At 50.6% G+C, this 17,150-nt stretch overlaps 1 pseudogene; it reads right to left on the reverse strand.

The window, feature by feature from the left end:
- Nucleotides 1-2,648: 2,648 nt before the first annotated feature.
- LOC125726951 (contactin-associated protein-like 2) overlaps nucleotides 2,649-17,150 on the reverse strand; it is a 252,898-nt pseudogene continuing 238,396 nt past the window's right edge.

Below are 17,150 nucleotides of genomic sequence, written 5' to 3' on the forward strand. Positions count from 1 at the left end.
CATTTTGCCTATTTACAGGTAAACTGACATATATAATGCATACCTATCTTATTAATCAATCTGCAATTAGCAGAACATTGCAAAACTATATTACGGAATATTTAAAGCTTACATTTTTAAATGAAAGGTTTCAGCACACATGTATGGAGATTTTATCCATCCATTTTCCATATTTCTTATCTTACTGGGTTGTGGGGGGTCCGGAGCCTATCCCGGAAGCAATGGGCACGAGGCAGGGAACAACCCAGGATGGGGGGCCAGCCTATCGCAGGGCACACTCACACACCATTCACTCTCACACGCACACCTACGGGCAATGTAGTAACTCCAATCAGCCTCAGCATGTTTTTGGACTGTGGGGGGGAAACCGGAGTACCCTGAGGAAACCCCACGACAACATGGGGAGAACATGCAAACTCCGCACACATGTGACCCAGGTGGAGACTAGAACTCGGGTCCCAGAGGTGTGAGGCGACAGTGCTAACCACTGCACTGCAGAGTGATGACACTGCGCAGCCCCGGCAGATGTGGGCTTTAAATCCCTAATGCCTTACGACTGATGACGTTGCGCAGCCCCGGCAGATGTGGGTATTGAATCCCTAATGCTGCAGGAGTGATGACACTGCGCAGCCCCGGCAGATGTGGGTATTGAATCCCTAATGCTGCAGGAGTGATGAGACTGCGCAGCCCCGGCAGATGTGGGTATTGAATCCATAATGCTGTAGGAGTGATGAGACTGCACAGCCCCGGCAGATGTAGGTATTGAATCCATAATGCTGCAGGAGTGATGACACTGCACAGCCCCGGCAGATGTAGGTATTGAATCCATAATGCTGCAGGAGTAATGACACTGCGCAGCCCCGGCAGATGTGGGCATTAAATCCCTAATGCTGCAGGAGTAATGACACTGCGCAGCCCCGGCAGATCTGGGTATTGAATCCCTAATGCTGCAGGAGTGATGACACTGCGCAGCCCCGGCAGATGTGGGCATTGAATCCCTAATGCTGCAGGAGTGATGACACTGCGCAGCCCCGGCAGATGTGGGCATTGAATCTCTAATTTTGCAGGACTGATGGCGTCGCGCAGCCCTGGCAGACGTGGGCATTGAATCCCTAATGCTCCAGGAATGATGACACTGCGCAGCCCCGGCAGATGTGGGCTTTGAATACCTAATTTTGCAGGACTGATGGCGTCGCGCAGCCCTGGCAGACGTGGGCATTGAATCCCTAATGCTGCAGGAGTGATGGCACTGCGCAGCCCCGGCAGATGTGGGCATTGAATCCCTAATGCTGCAGGAGTGATGACACTGCGCAGCCCCAGCAGATGTGGGCTTTGAATCCCTAATCTTGCAGGACTGATGGCGTCGCGCAGCCCTGGCAGACGTGGGCATTGAATCCCTAATGCTGCAGGAGTGATGGCACTGCGCAGCCCCGGCAGATGTGGGCATTGAATCCCTAATGCTGCAGGAGTGATGGCGTCACGCAGCCCTGGCAGACGTGGGCATTGAATCCCTAATGCTGCAGGAGTGATGACACTGCGCAGCCCCAGCAGATGTGGGCTTTGAATCCCTAATCTTGCAGGACTGATGGCGTCGCGCAGCTCTGGCAGACGTGGGCATTGAATCCCTAATGCTGCAGGAGTGATGGCACTGCGCAGCCCCGGCAGATGTGGGCATTGAATCCCTAATGCTGCAGGAGTGATGGCGTCACGCAGCCCTGGCAGACGTGGGCATTGAATCCCTAATGCTGCAGGAGTGATGACACTGCGCAGCCCTGGCAGACGTGGGCATTGAATCCCTAATGCTGCAGGAGTGATGACACTGCGCAGCCCCAGCAGATGTGGGCTTTGAATCCCTAATCTTGCAGGGCTGATGACGTCACGCAGCTCGCTCACAGAACCAGCTTGTTCACGTTACTCAGAATAGCATAAAGGCCCAAATTTAACACAAACAATTGACACTTTGTTCCTAGCAAGGCTTTTTAATGCTGTTACTTTATACCAAACCACATTAAATACTCCAAATAAGGCTTGACATACTTTGTAAACTCTTAAAAAAAATAAATTACAAAGACAGTCATCTTTTAAAGAGACAGTGATCCCCTTTTAAAGGTTAGTATTACAACAGGACTCGATTCTGCAGCCTTCCTCATTTAAAAAATGTCTGCCATATCTCTTTCTTTAAGAATGTCTATAATATTCCTCCTCTTTTATTTTAGCTAATTACATGTCCATCTTTCCTAATGTTAGTCATTTTATACACTGTAAAAGACTGTGACAAACGTAAGTAACTATATGACCAAAGGCCAACTGAATATTATGTAGAAATTCCTCTGCATTTTCATCCTTTTCCCCACCTTAAGAAAGTTTTAAAAAGTTTCCCATAGAGTATATATTGATATATAATATCTCCACAATTGTCTACAGTTAGGTTTGTACAGATTCTTGTGTAATTGTCATGCTTCCATGGAGATAAAATAGACAAGCAATAGGCATCATAAAAATATACAGAGTAAATTATAGATCATATATTAAGTGAATCACTCTTGTCGGTGACCGCTGATCTCATCACTGCATACCGAAGTAAAAATGTACATAAAACTTCTCAGAATTAATGATTTTGATGGCAAACTCAAAACAATTGTACTGTATTTCAATGCAAACTCCACATATCTCTTTATTTACATTTTAAGGTGGATATATAGCTAATGGATTAAGATCGTGTGTCATTTACAGGAAGGCATAGGAATATAGGAAAGGTAAGCTGTTTGCAGCAGAAGTGGCTGGAACTTCATACTTTTCACCAGTGTAAAAAAAAGGGAAAAACGGGAACACTGTCTCCTTATCAGGCTCCCCCGCCGGAAGGGGGCGACGGCAGGCAAACTGCAATCAAAGGACAACGCCGTGGCTTCCCAGCTAAGGAGTGCCGTTCTTCACTTTGACATTAAAGGGGGACAAACCAACGCAAACCAAAAAACAGAAGGAAGCAAAAGCTTACATTTTGCTGAACAGCATTTTGCAGGAGAAATACTGCAGACATACGATGTGTCATTACAGGATCTACTGCATACAGTGCTTGTATGATACATGAACTCATGCATAGGGTACACGTGTGCCATTACATGTGATGGGTGTACATTAGCTTCAGAGGTCATGCATTGGTACATTTTCCTCAAAAACCGTTTCCACTTGCCTCTTGTTAATGAAGAACACACGGCTGGCGGTTGTCAGCTCCGAAAATATACTCATAAAATCTGCAGCACATTGTGACTGAGATGAATCATCTGCTTAGGCTGCTGCTGTCAGAACTCCCTTTAAGGATCCGGAACCCAATCAGTGGCGGCAAGTAGTGGGTGGGTGATGGAGGTGAAACCACCCAGATCCCTCTGCATCAGGGACAGGAATGCTGGGATAGACACTGGCATGACTGTGACCTACACCCAAACCAGGGACAGAAATGCTGGGATAGACACTGGCATGATTGTGACCTACACCCAGATTAGGGACAGGAATGCTGGGATAGACACTGGCATGACTGAGACCTACACCCAGACCAGGGACAGAAATGCTGGGATAGACACTGGCATGACTGTGACCTACACCCAGACCAGGGACAGAAATGCTGGGATAGACACTGGCATGATTGTGACCTACACCCAGACCAGAGACAGGAATGCTGGGATAGACAATGGCATGACCGTGACCTACACCCAGATTAGGGGCAGGAATGCTGGAATAGACACTGACATGACTGTGACCTACACTCAGACCCTCCCATCTGTCTGACAGCTGAAGCCTTTGAAGCAATCAGCCGTATTGTCGGGGCAGAGTTTGGTCCCATTGCAGTGTGCGTGTCTCAGTCTCAGCACAGATCACAGCCAAAGCAGAAATATCCTGCATTTTTGGTTTAGTATCTGTTCCACATGTTTCGGGTTCTTGTAAACATTAAGAAACTTTTCCAAGCTTTTGCATTAAAATATTTTCAACATAAGGTGTCAGAAAGTCATTTAAAAAGTCCATATAATTACTATGGTAAAAATGTTGTATCAGAAGCACCCTCTTTGTGGTTTTCTCTCACTATATGGTGTTACATTTCCTACATTTGAGGACTGTGAGGCAGTTTGTCTGAGTGTGACTCATCAATGGATCCTAAGAGGAGACAATAAGTGTACTAATGGAACATAGATTTTGATGTTGTTGCTGTTTTTTATTAACTTTGTCTTCATTCATTTGCTAAGAATTTAAATTGAAGAATTTTGATGTTTAAATTGACATCTTTTAGCAATAACAAAGAATAGCCAGTTATAGGTGTCTGTAAAGATGCCTGAAGTAAAAAATTAACATTTCCTATTTTATTATATTATACTGTGTATCTGCCAGTGCTGTGAGTAACGCATACCTAAGATATGCCTAAAAGCTACGGTTTTAGCAAAGGTTTCATGAGTGATGACTAAGACTGCCATGCCACTCTGTGGGCAGCCAGTAGGTGGCAGTCTGGGTTTGTTACATTCCTGCAGTGTAGTGATATACCCAAAGATTGTACCCAAGCACCTTTAAGCACTGCTGGAACCCATCATTTACTTACTCTCCATGTAGAGGAGAAAAACTGTTCCTTTTTAACTTTTGTAATGGTTTGTCAAATTATCAAATTGATCTTTCAGATGCTTAACTTGGTCAGGCTAAGCTAATCGCAGCCGCAGCCCGCATCCCAGGCAGGAGGGCTGTCCATAACATGGCAGACACGATGTCACGTGTTACGCAATGTCACACACTAGGGACAATTTAGACATGAGAATAACATGCAGACTCCACACAGGGTAAAACTGGGAATCAGATCTGCAACGAAGCAGGGGTGAGGCAACAATGCCAGCCTTCGAAACAGCATGACCGTTCATGAGATCCATGAGATCCAGCATGCTGCCCATTAGAACCAGCACACCGCTCATGAGATCCAGCATGCTGCCCATTAGATCCAGCACACCATTCATGAGATCCAGCATGCTGCTCACGAGAACCAGCACACCGTTCATGAGATCCAGCATGCTGCTCACGAGAACCAGCATACCGCTTATGAATAAAGTGTATTTAGGAAAATACTTATTAATCACTTATGGGGATTTGTCTTCGCTAAGTACACTGCTGTGTTGTGGTTTTTGAGAGGTTGCACTAGGTGGTACCAGCACTGATAATCTCACCTTCATCACTGCAGTCATTACTGTTCCAGTTCAGTATGTGTGACATTAAATGACCCCGCAAAACACAGGCAGGTTGTTGATGGATGTTTGCATGGAAATGACATTCTCAGAACCTCACTGAAGGTCTCAGGTGCCCCTGAGCCAAGGCCTGGTCGACCGTCAGTGAACACAGGCTGAGTTCTTGAAGGCAGGGTTCCCTGTTGTGTATATGTGCCTTTCTGAGGCAGGTGCATCGTCCAGGAGGCTGAAGAAGGTTCAGCCGGGAACTGGACTGAACGGAAAGCTGCTGGACATGGAGTAACAAACCGCCTCGACCTGGACCTGATCATTCCTATATGATATGTACCTGTCAATATGTGGAAATGGTAAACATTCCGGTACGTTTCATGGTCTTTTTCTGGAACCTTTCTGACTTCAGATGACTCTCCACCACCAAAGAATTCGGGAAAAGGTCCTTTAAGCCGTGCCTGGTTAAGTAAAAGTGGCAGCTGGCGAAGTGGCGTCAGTCGGCTCTGAGTGACGCGGAACCCGCTCTTGTGTTTGGGCGGTGAGGATACGCCGCTCATGCCAAAGCAAAACGGGCACCGTGGATGAAGCCCCTTGGTGAGGCATCACCATGTATCCCACCATCAGCACAACAGACTCAAGGAACCCTCGCTTCCAGAACATTCCAGTTTACTAAGACGAAAAGAACAAAGTCATCATGTTCCAACCTCTCAATGAGCCTTCGAACATAGAAAATGTACATGTCACTTGGACAGAAATACATGACAACAAAAATATCAAATAATCCCTTAAAACCGAAAGAACAGAACGAAATAAAATAAGAGAGAAGCTGTGTTGGAGTCCTGCCTGTGGCACGCACAGAACATACAGGCTAACATCACTGCTTATACTTGCACTGTTAGATTATTTACACAGGGGATTTGGCATACATGGTCATATCATTGTGTGTGGGGTCTGAGGATGGGAGATGTCCCCCGGCAGCCACATCTGAGAGAGCAGGGGTGGATCAGTCCTGCAGAAAGTACCGGAAACGATGCTTCTGCATGAAATGTCGCTGAAGTACTGGCAGGACTCCTCAAGCTCCAAACACAATACAAATACGTTATGGACAAAGCAGTCACTCTATACACTTCCTCCGCTGGGACTTCTCCTCCTCACCCATTTCTAACTTGACCTGATTCTCAAAAAGCACTGGGGTTAATGTGCCCCCCCCCCCTGCCCGCCACACCCCCGGGTTAGATGAACCACTCCTTCTTGCTCTCGTCAATGGTCTCGGTGAAATTGGGGTCGTTGACGATGATGGCAGCGTCGGCATTGTCTGCTGACTCCGCCCCCTTGGCCTCATTGGTGTGGTAGGTGCCCTTGTGGCGGAACATGTGGCGGATCAGGAACACCAGTGTGCAGAGGATGGTGAAAATCACCACGGCGATGATGCCTGGTTAAAGGGACGGTGATAACCACTTCAGCAAGGATGCCGATACAGTCCAGCACAAACGGTCTTTGGGGCGACTGTCACTAAAGGCAAATCTACAGGGCAAGCAGCAGACGTTTCTACTCAAATCATCTTGCATGCTGTCATTCATAAATGGATTCAGCTTTAGATTCTCTATATGAATAAATGTGGCTTTAAGCAGAGTACCTTTGAACCCATGACCTTTCGGGGGCCAATCCTGACACGGAGCCTTAGATACTCACCCCCGATGATGGCGGAGTTCCTGTTGACGCCATCGGGAACGACCCTCTCCTCGTTGAAAGGGAAATCTCCACGGGCTGGGGACAGAAGAACACCACTCATGTTCTGCTGACTGAGGAGGGGCTGTGCTCCACGGCCGTCTGCCCCCACAGGGCCTGATAATTAACAGCAAACTGCTACTCGTCTCCATACAGCCTGCATCTCCTCAGTGATAAAACTCATGTTCACCAGAAATACAATTTGGCACGACTGTAAGGGGAGATTCTTTGTCACGATGTCTGCTAATGTCACAGTTGTCAGTGAAGATGTCCAATCCGATTTGGACAACAAAAATATATAATATTTTGATTAAAAAATGATTAAAAGAACACTCACTATTTCAGCTGTATCATACACAAACTGAAGATATGTCTCAAAGATCCCAAACACCCTACAGACTGAACACTGTGAGATCCCAAACACCCTGCAGACTGACTGTGAGATTCCAAACACCCTGCAGACTGAACACTGTGAGATCCCAAACACCCTGCAGACTGACTGTGAGATTCCAAACCCCCTGCAGACTGAACACTGTGAGATCCCAAACACCCTGCAGACTGACTGTGAGATTCCAAACACCCTGCAGACTGAACACTGTGAGATCCCAAACACCCTGCAGACTGAACACTGTGAGATCCCAAACACCCTGCAGACTGACTGTGAGATTCCAAACCCCCTGCAGACTGAACACTGTGAGATCCCAAACACCCTGCAGACTGACTGTGAGATTCCAAACACCCTGCAGACTGAAGACTGTGAGATCCCAAACAGCCTACAGATTGAACACTGTGAGATCCCAAACACCCTGCAGACTAAACACTATGAGATCCCAAACACACTGAAGACTGAACGCTATGAGGTCCAGCTACCAAGAGGCTCCCAACAGTCAGGAGATGAACATTAGCCGTTTCTGCACCTAAAACATGCATCAAGTGCAATGCAGAGAGGGACCAGGCAGGCTATAATCTCTGGGTTATTCACTGAGAATAAGCAGCACATTTAGAAGGTAACATACAAGCAATTTATGTTATACATTTCTGCAAGAAGGCAGCATATCAGGAAGTAGGCAGTTGCAGTGCAGAGTTACGACTGACGGCATCTGCGGATGAGCCTCACGTCTGCAAGGGCTCACTGCTCCAGGAAACTGTGACACAGGCTGCAGTAATTAGGCAATAAATCACTAACGAGGTTTCAAGCACAACATATGGATGCTTTACATAGGCTGTTCATCAAAGATGATTAATCTGTCATTCCTGATAAACAGAATTAATCAGTATGTTTTTATTTTAAGACATATTTACTTCTCTTATTTTTCCTCTTTTATGAATGATATCGGGCGGGTGACCATGGAAGGGGGAGCCCCACGATCACCGCCTGTCTGTCTGTCCCTTTTTCCAAGCAGAGAGAGAGAGCGAGAGAGAGAGAGACGGAGCGAGAGAGCGAAAGAGAGAGAGAGAGAGAGACAGAGCGAGAGAGCGAGAGCGAGAGAGAGAGAGACCCCCCTAACTTGCATGACCTGAGTTGCAGCACTAACAGGCTTTTCTCTTTTTTGCTACAGTCTGTCACACTCATTCCTCCCGGAAAGCCTTTGCTGCCCCATGTCACGCGGCTTTATTCACCAGAAGCAGAGAGGAATCTTCACAAATGCCCTGGATGATGATGATGATGATGATGATGATGATGCCTATGTAAGAGGCAGGCTCATCAGCTTATAGGCCTCTTCAGGTGGTATCAGCACAGACAGCCAATCAGACGGCCTGGTGAGCTCATGGCTGGTCAGATGCTTCGACAGCATGGCGGGGTTAGGGTGCGGGTGCAGGTGCGGGTGCAGGAAGGGTGTGGCTGTACACAGAGTGTGGGCACAGTGCGGGGGGAGCGGCGGTCATGCCTACCTGAGTCCAGGTGCCAGGGGTCGGTGGCGGCCGACATGGGCGATATGGTCAGGGGCGTGGCCCCGCAGTTGGACTCGACCAGCTTCCCTTGAACGTGAACGGGGGCGGCTACCCGCGACCTCAGCGTCAGCTTCAGGGGGGCGATGCCGTTGAACTGCACCCGCGAGAGGCAGCCCACAAAGCCCGGCGTGTTGTACTTCTCGATGAGCACTGGGTCGATCTGGCCGGTCTCTGTGTGAAGGACAGGGGAGCAGGCGAGAGGCTCAGCAGCTACATCTCCACGTCCAGCTTGGCACAGCCTGCTCTGGTTCCCACAAAACGGGGGGGCACTGCCTCACCATAGCTGTCGAGTCTCCCGTTCTGGCCGGGAATCTACCGTATTAGTTCATGAGTTCATCAAGATTAACTAAAATCTGCCGTAATAACAAGAGGGCGGCCTCTGGCTGTGACACTGGGGACACTGAATCGGAAACGCAGTCGCGCCGCGATGCGAAGCTGTTTCAGTAAGATCACTCTCATCCCCATGCGGAGCATTTTCCGGGGAATGGCAAATGGACGGCGTGTGATCCTGGGTGACGGTGAGTAGCAGGAGAGACGCCTGGCTGTGAATGTCAGCCTTAGTCAGAGCAGCGCGTACGGCTCAGGCTCCAGCCCTCCGGAGGGACACGCTCTCATCATGGGGACTGATTTCAAAGATAAAGGCTTCTAAAGCTAAACTGTACCGTTTGCTGCTCAGGAAAAGGGCCATTTGTAAAACGGTAAGAAAGAGGGCAGCTTCTGTGGAGCGGTACTGGGTCATTTATCACTAATAAAGCCCAGCCTCTACAGCGATACTGACCTCCTCCCCCATTAACCAGCTGCCAGCTCCCACATTCAGGCTCAGATAGAGTATGGGCTGCTTAGTAAAGGCCTGGCAAAGCGGTAACCCGGTAAAGCGGTAACCCGGTAAAGCGGTAACCCGGTAAAGCGGTAACCCGGTAAAGCGGTAACCCGGCAAAGCGGTAACCCGGCAAAGCGGTAACCCGGCAAAGCGGTAACCCGGCAAAGTGGTAACCCGGTAAAGCGGTAACCCGGCAAAGCGGTAACCCGGCAAAGCGGTAACCCGGTAAAGCGGTAACCCGGTAAAGCGGTAACCCGGCAAAGCGGTAACCCGGTAAAGCGGTAACCCGGTAAAGCGGTAACCCGGTAAAGTGGCCCATTTACCGAACACTCAGGCGCTCTGGGCGTAGGTCCCCCTCTCCCACTCTCTGCAGTGCAGTGAAGCGCTCCGACCGCTGACCTGAGCTGTGAAGCATATGGTGTCCCTCCCGCGTGGGTGGGGATCTGTGTGGTGGGGGCCATGCCAGCATTAGGAAACTGGCCTGCAGCCCTCCCTGTGTCCCTGTATTCCCAGGCCCCTCCCTGCATCCACTGGCCCCTCCCTGCATCCACTGGCCCCTCCCTGTGTCCCTGTATCCCCAGGCCCCTCCCTGTGTCCCCAGGCCCCTCCCTGTGTCCCTGTATCCCCAGGCCCCTCCCTGCATCCACAGGCCCCTGCCTGCATCCCCAGGCCCGTCCCTGTGTTCCTGTATCCCCAGGCCCCTCCCTGCATCCCCAGGCCCCTCCCTGTGTCCCCAGGCCCCTCCCTGTGTTCCTGTATCCCCAGGCCCCTCCCTGCATCCCCAGGCCCCTCCCTGTGTCCCTGCATCCCCAGGCCCCTCCTTACATCCACAGGCCCCTCCCTACATCCACAGGCCCCTCCCTGTGTCCCCAGGCCCCTCCCTGTGTTCCTGTATCCCCAGGCCCCTCCCTGCATCCCCAGGCCCCTCCCTGTGTCCCTGCATCCCCAGGCCCCTCCTTACATCCACAGGCCCCTCCCTACATCCCCAGGCCCCTCCCTGCGTCCCCAGGCCCATCTCTGTGTCTCTAGACCCCTCCCTGCATTTCCATGGCTCTCCCTGCATCCCCCAGCCCCTGATGTGTGGGATGCGATGTGGCCAACTCAGGTTGCCCCCCCTCAGCTTGATGAGCTCTCTGCACACTTTGCATTCACTGCATAAATACTGCACAGCCACACTGTGCGCTTGCATAACCACACACTCACAGTCAGCACTCTTTGACCGATCAGACTGTGACAGACCTCTGATGAGACAGCTTCGCTAGAGGACTAATTTGTCTCATTAACTGAAAGTTAGTGCTGTTCTTTGATCTTTCCTGGTCTTTTGTAACCTCTTGGCTTGGCTGCAATGGCTTTCTGCTCCACCTCAGGGCTCAGTAACGCGAGGCCTCCTACCAGGAGCCAGTGGACGTTGCATGTTTCATGAGGCCAGACCTCAGAGCTGCCTCACTGCCTCAGAGCTGCCTCACTGCCTCAGAGCTGCCTCACTGCCTCAGAGCTGGTCTGCACAGACGTCAGGCCTGCAGACACAGTGTGACTGAGGCGTGGAGCCTGGCAGCACTTGGGACTCGGGGCTTCCTTCTTCATCCAAAATCCCCTTCTGAGGCCTGTCGCATGTGGGTGTCACGTGGCCATGATAGCTGTAGGAAACACGCACACGCATGTACAGGCCTCGTTTACGCCCCCTCCATTAGCACGGTCGCCCCCTAACCTTGTCTGCTCTCCTGGTGCGATTAAAACAATAAAATGATCAAGGCAGCAGGCAGGACTTACCGTGCTACTTTTTCTCGTATCACACTAAATGAAGGTCCCTCTCGGTGACTGAGGGATTAATATTCCAGGCAGCAAAAGCATTTCCATGAGGGGGGGGGAGGGGGGGGCAGAAAACTTTTACGCAGAGGCACCGACAATAGGCAGCTATGCAGATAGAGACGCACAAACAGCAGCCATCACTGTGAACCAAAAGCAGGACATAAGAAAGCACACGATCGCAAACGGCGAGTTAACGACGAGTTAACGACGAGTTAATGGTGAGTTAACGACGAGTGCAGCCCCCTGTCCCCCGATCAATAATGAATTCTGTTAATTCCCTGTATACACATCAGCATCATACAGGAGAAGAGGAGTAAAGCGTCAACAGCATCACCATGGTAACGGTGCAGTGTAACAACTGACATTCCTCTGAAAAGTAGGCAAATCACAGTGGCCACTGGTGGATGTGACCTGTTTCGTAGGAAGCAGCGGTCCTGGTACTGCAGAGCGGATTGGGTCCGGTTGGGTCACTCGGCACTCACACAGAGCATAACCAGAAAGAGCGAAAACCGCAGAACGACATCATGCAGGTGCCTTAGGCGGCGATGAGGCTGCCGTTAGGCGCGTTACCGGTGCGTGGGACTCTCCCTTTATCCCCCCGCCTGCTGAGGAGCTCCCGTCCACTGAAGCGCGACCGGGCTGCTGTTCCTGTGGTGACCTACAGCCAGACAGCCCCTTGGTCCCGTAGTCCGTAACCGCAGGAGTGACAGTGAGCCCAGTGAAGACAGTGAGGCGAAGGTAAACAAAGAAACACTGCAGACACGGCGGAGTGCGTGCGTGTGTGTGTGTGAGGGAGAGAGAGGGAGGGAGAGAGAGAGAGCGAGTGGGATAGAGAGAGAGAGGGAGACAGGGAGCATCTGTTGACAGGATGAGAGAGCCCGGCCAGCAGCAGCAACAGCGGGGGTGGGGCAGCAGGGTACCTGAGGCGGGAGCGACTCACACTAGTGGGCTGCGGATGGGCACCGAAGGTCAATGCTGCCCTCCTGCGGGTCACTGTCTCTTTAAGCGCTTCTAGCCACACCCGTGCCCGGCTCGTGGTTGCCATTCATACACGGCCAGGGGGAAAACCCGGAGCGTGGATTGTGGGGGGCAGAACTGCGAATTACTGATTTCCTCTGTGATGGGGGGAGTTATGCGCTTTCATTACGGAAGTCATGTTCAACATGGTGCACACAGACATTGCAAAGCAAGTAGGCACAAGCCATTGGGATTCAGTGCCATTCCTCCTGCTCCTGTGCACATGACCTCCTTTAAGAGGGGTTAGGACATCAAACGCAGTGGTATGAGGGGAGCAGGACGTCGTCGGAGGTGCATGTGTGTTCCACGTCCGGGTCCGCTTAGCAGAGCAGCGATGGCCAAAGACAGACACGCAGCTAGACTGGTTCAGCTAGACATCGATCGCCCAATCAAACCAGTTTCCATGAGCTGACCGCCCACTCGTGACTGGTGGGGTTATCCATCTCATGACATGCATTCCATTTCTTACACGTCACGTACGGGAACTGTTCTGTGAGAGAAGCTCTTAAGTACATTTAGATTTACAAAATGTGGCCTGAAGTCATAACTAAAACGTGTTAGACCCTGACTTAAGACTGCAGAGAAGAAACTGCTCAGAATGAATTTAGTAGCGAGACAGTTTAGATTTAGGACAGGTCTCCAGAGGTCACACACTCATACTATATGTGTCATAAAATATGAAGCCGTCCGTCCACTTTCCAAATGCTATTTCTGGATTGCTGAACGTCATATTGTAAATGGAAATACTGTTTACTTTCAATCCTCTGGAAGAAACAGGCTGACATCAGACAGCTCCAGAGAACTTTGATCAGTGCTGACGGTTTCATATGCAAGGATCTGTTCTGTATTCGGAGCTGAACTTCACAGATATAACTGGATCAGAACCAGCGGATGCCGTCACAAAGCTGCCCATGAGTCCGAGGGGCGGAGCGGGTCCTGGTGCCGCCCAAAACACACTGAGGACTCTGATGTGACTCAGCCTCCACTCTCGGTTCGGGTTTAGTCTATATAAACAGCAGATGGCCGATTCGCGTCAGGAAGCAGAAGAAGGATGAAAACAGCAAAAAATGCGATGGGACTTGGGCTTCCATCCTCCACGTGCTGGGGCAGCCATCTGTGGCCAGGATGCCAGGAGAACACAGCCCAACCCAGAGAGGTTACGTGATCGACCTCCACAGGCGGCGCGCATGTTTACCCCGCTGAGCTGGTCCTGAATGTCTACTCCACTCCGGGAGGGAATGAGGAACAGCATCGCAGCGGAGCTGAAGCGAAAGCGCAGAGTCGGACAGAGAAAGAGTCTCTGAAATGACGCCTTTTCCACCGGGACGGGCACCGTAAACGAGCTGCCCGCTGCCGCCACAGTGCCCTTTAGTGAGAAAGACTGGGCTGGCATGCAGAACCCAGTGACTTCTCAGGGAAACCCTGCGGGCCTCGTGGTGACGGATGGGCAAGGAGCTGCCTGACGACTGCAACCCAGGCGGGTAACTAGTTTGGTCTCAGCTGACACTGACACGGATCTCTAACTCTGCACTCCAATATCATTAACACTCATGCAGTGTTACTGCTGCATGTGCAAACATGTTTACAGTAACACGAAAGGCTTTGAATTTCTAATTTATTATTATGATTACATATTGCAGTTTTGGGCATTAGAAGAGTCTCACATCTCGAGGACTGCCAGGGCTGTGGCCCAGTGATACTGTATATGCCAATGTGCACCAGTAGGGGGCGATCAGGATCAGGCCAGCAGTAACTGTGGGACACCAGCTGGTAAAAGGAAGATTATTCCAACCAACCATACTCTACCTGCAGGATGATAAAGGAAGATGAGGTTCCTCTACAGAACACCGCCCCCTACCTGCAGGAGGATATAGGAGGACGAGAGCCCAGCAAGGAACACCGCCCCCTACCTGCAGGAGGATATAAGAGGACGAGGGCCCTGCAAGGAACATCGCCCCCTACCTGCAGGAGGATAGAGGAAGACAAGGGCCATGCACCCCCTTCCCTTCGATCCCTATGCCTGTCACAGTGGTTATGGGTAATGGATCGATTTTCCTGCTCCCACGATGGCCAGAGTGAATGAACACTGTGTGCAGGAACAGCTTTCACTCGGCAGACCTTGTCACGGTGTGGTGGCAGTGTGAGCAGATTTAATTAAACTTTTTTCACCTGACTGCCTCGCTGGCATGATGTAACAGTGACTCTACCCAGAGTCTAAAGGCCAAAATATCTATACTGAAGCCAGCTTTACCATTATTTCAATATACTGACCTCCTTTCAGCTGAGCCGTATTTCATTCACCCATGTAGACGCTTAAGTGGGTTTTTGCAAATGTCTGATGTACAAGGGTGGAGATTCTGGTATCGGTGACAGGGACACGTCCCAACCAACATCAAGGCAGTACTGAGTGTATTTGGGTGGTTGGGGGGGGTTTGGGGGTAATTTGCTCCCTACCAATGCTGAGACCAAACCTACAGCCATGTTCATGCTAGATATGGTCCAGTAACCATCGGTTTAAGCCCCACAGATCCCTGAGTCACTGAATATCGTTGAACATGGAATTATGCAGTTTTTTCTCACATGCTAAGGCCTGGACTCCGAGCTGGAATATAGGACACTCTAAAGGCGTGTACAGGATGGAAGGGAATGGTGCAGTGATTTCACACGCTGAGGCCTGGACTCTGAGCTGGAATTCAGGACACTCTAAAGGCGTGTACAGGATGGATGGGAATGGTGCAGTGATTTCACACGCTGAGGCCTGGACTCTGAGCTGGAATTCAGGACACTCTAAAGGCGTGTACAGGATGGAAGGGAATGGTGCAGTGATTTCACACGCTGAGGCCTGGACTCTGAGCTGGAATTCAGGACACTCTAAAGGCGTGTACAGGATGGATGGGAATGGTGCAGTGATTTCACACGCTGAGGCCTGGACTCTGAGCTGGAATTCAGGACACTCTAAAGGCATGTACAGGATGGATGGGAATGGTGCAGTGATTTCACACGCTGAGGCCTGGACTCTGAGCTGGAATTCAGGACACTCTAAAGGCGTGTACAGGATGGATGGGAATGGTGCAGTGATTTCACACGCTGAGGCCTGGACTCCGAGCTGGAATTCAGGACACGGTGCTGCCCTCTGTGAGGCTGCAAAGCGGCATGTCACGCATCTCTGAAAGCGAGCTCTCATGCGTCATGCAGATTATCGACTGCCAGCAGCTGTCATGGGAGGGCGAGCTAAAAGCCAATGTTATCGACAGGCTCAGCTCCAGCGGGACGCCCCGCCTGGTGATCCGAGACGGGAGGAAGTGACCCGGCCACTATCCATATCCGTATCCGAAATGCACCCAGCAGAGCTGTTCCTCCCTGCAGAGACCGTCTGCACGACAGCTGAGATCTGAGCTCCGAGATCGATAGAAAGCACTGGGCCAAAGACGACTCACTGCTAGCGAGACCCCCAACGCCAGAATGCCAGCATCTGTTGAAACAGCTTGGGGAGGGTCTCTGAATATTTATGACCACAGAGGGTAGAAGAACATCTTCTCTTGGTGTGATTTATGTGACAGTGTGACATATGTGACAATCGGGTCATTTGCGAGCCCTCATCATCTCGTCAGGCATGATGCTAGGGGCATAGGGTGCAGCGTTAAGCGCAGGAACAGCAGAGTTTGCAACCGCAGTAAATTTACTGCAGTCGTATAAATCAGAGCCCAGCTCTCCATTCAGAGACACAGAGGGAAACAGACTCTGGCACGTGAATCCTTATTGATCCAGATACCAGGAAAGTTTCAAGCTGCATTTTTGAAATTCAATACCCGTTTCCTCCTAGTCGCTCGCTTTTCTGCTCAAGGGCACAGTAGCAGAGCGTCAGCGCATGACTGCATGACTGCATGACTGCCAGAAATGTTCCTCGCTGCACTAGGGAGCAGTCCGCATGCAGCCCTGATGTGACGGAAAGCCGTGAGTCGATGTGAGGACGCTACAGACTCATTATGGTCGCGGGGAAATAAAACCTCTGGTGAGAAACGACTGATTTAAAATCTGTAAAGGTCTGAAAAGGAGAAGTAATACAACAGACTCATTCACAAAGATGCCACCGAATGGAAGTTACCTGAAGCTGAGTGTCAGTAGCCTTGAGAGCATTTCTGGCCTCATCGCAGACTGAGCCAGGTGACAGGGTCGTCACCGCTGGAGAACAGCAGAGACGGCGCTCGACGATGGGTGACACTTATCTACACACGGACCTCTAAGCAGACTGCATGCTAACTAACAGGCTGATTAGGAGACTTTTTAGTGGTCCATCCATCCATCCATCCATCCATCCATCCATCCATCCAATACCACAGTCCCAGCAGAGGGTGAGTCTGAGTATACACTGGGAGATATAACCTGTTTTACCTGTTTATATCACTGCATGATGTTTCTCTAGGACCGAACCACACCCAGATAGACCATACCATCTCATGGCCTGTTTCCCAGCAATCCCATAGAGGAACCCAATAAGAACTGGATATACAAGGACCTAAACGGAGGAGGGGGGTTTGGACCTCAAACCCAGTGACCTCAAACCCAAGGCCAGTGCCGATGTCCTTCAGAGTCCTGTAAACTGGGGGGGCTTTCAGTGCCGC

Source organism: Brienomyrus brachyistius, unplaced genomic scaffold (genome assembly GCF_023856365.1).
Source record: "Brienomyrus brachyistius isolate T26 unplaced genomic scaffold, BBRACH_0.4 scaffold81, whole genome shotgun sequence".
Lineage (NCBI taxonomy): Eukaryota > Metazoa > Chordata > Actinopteri > Osteoglossiformes > Mormyridae > Brienomyrus > Brienomyrus brachyistius.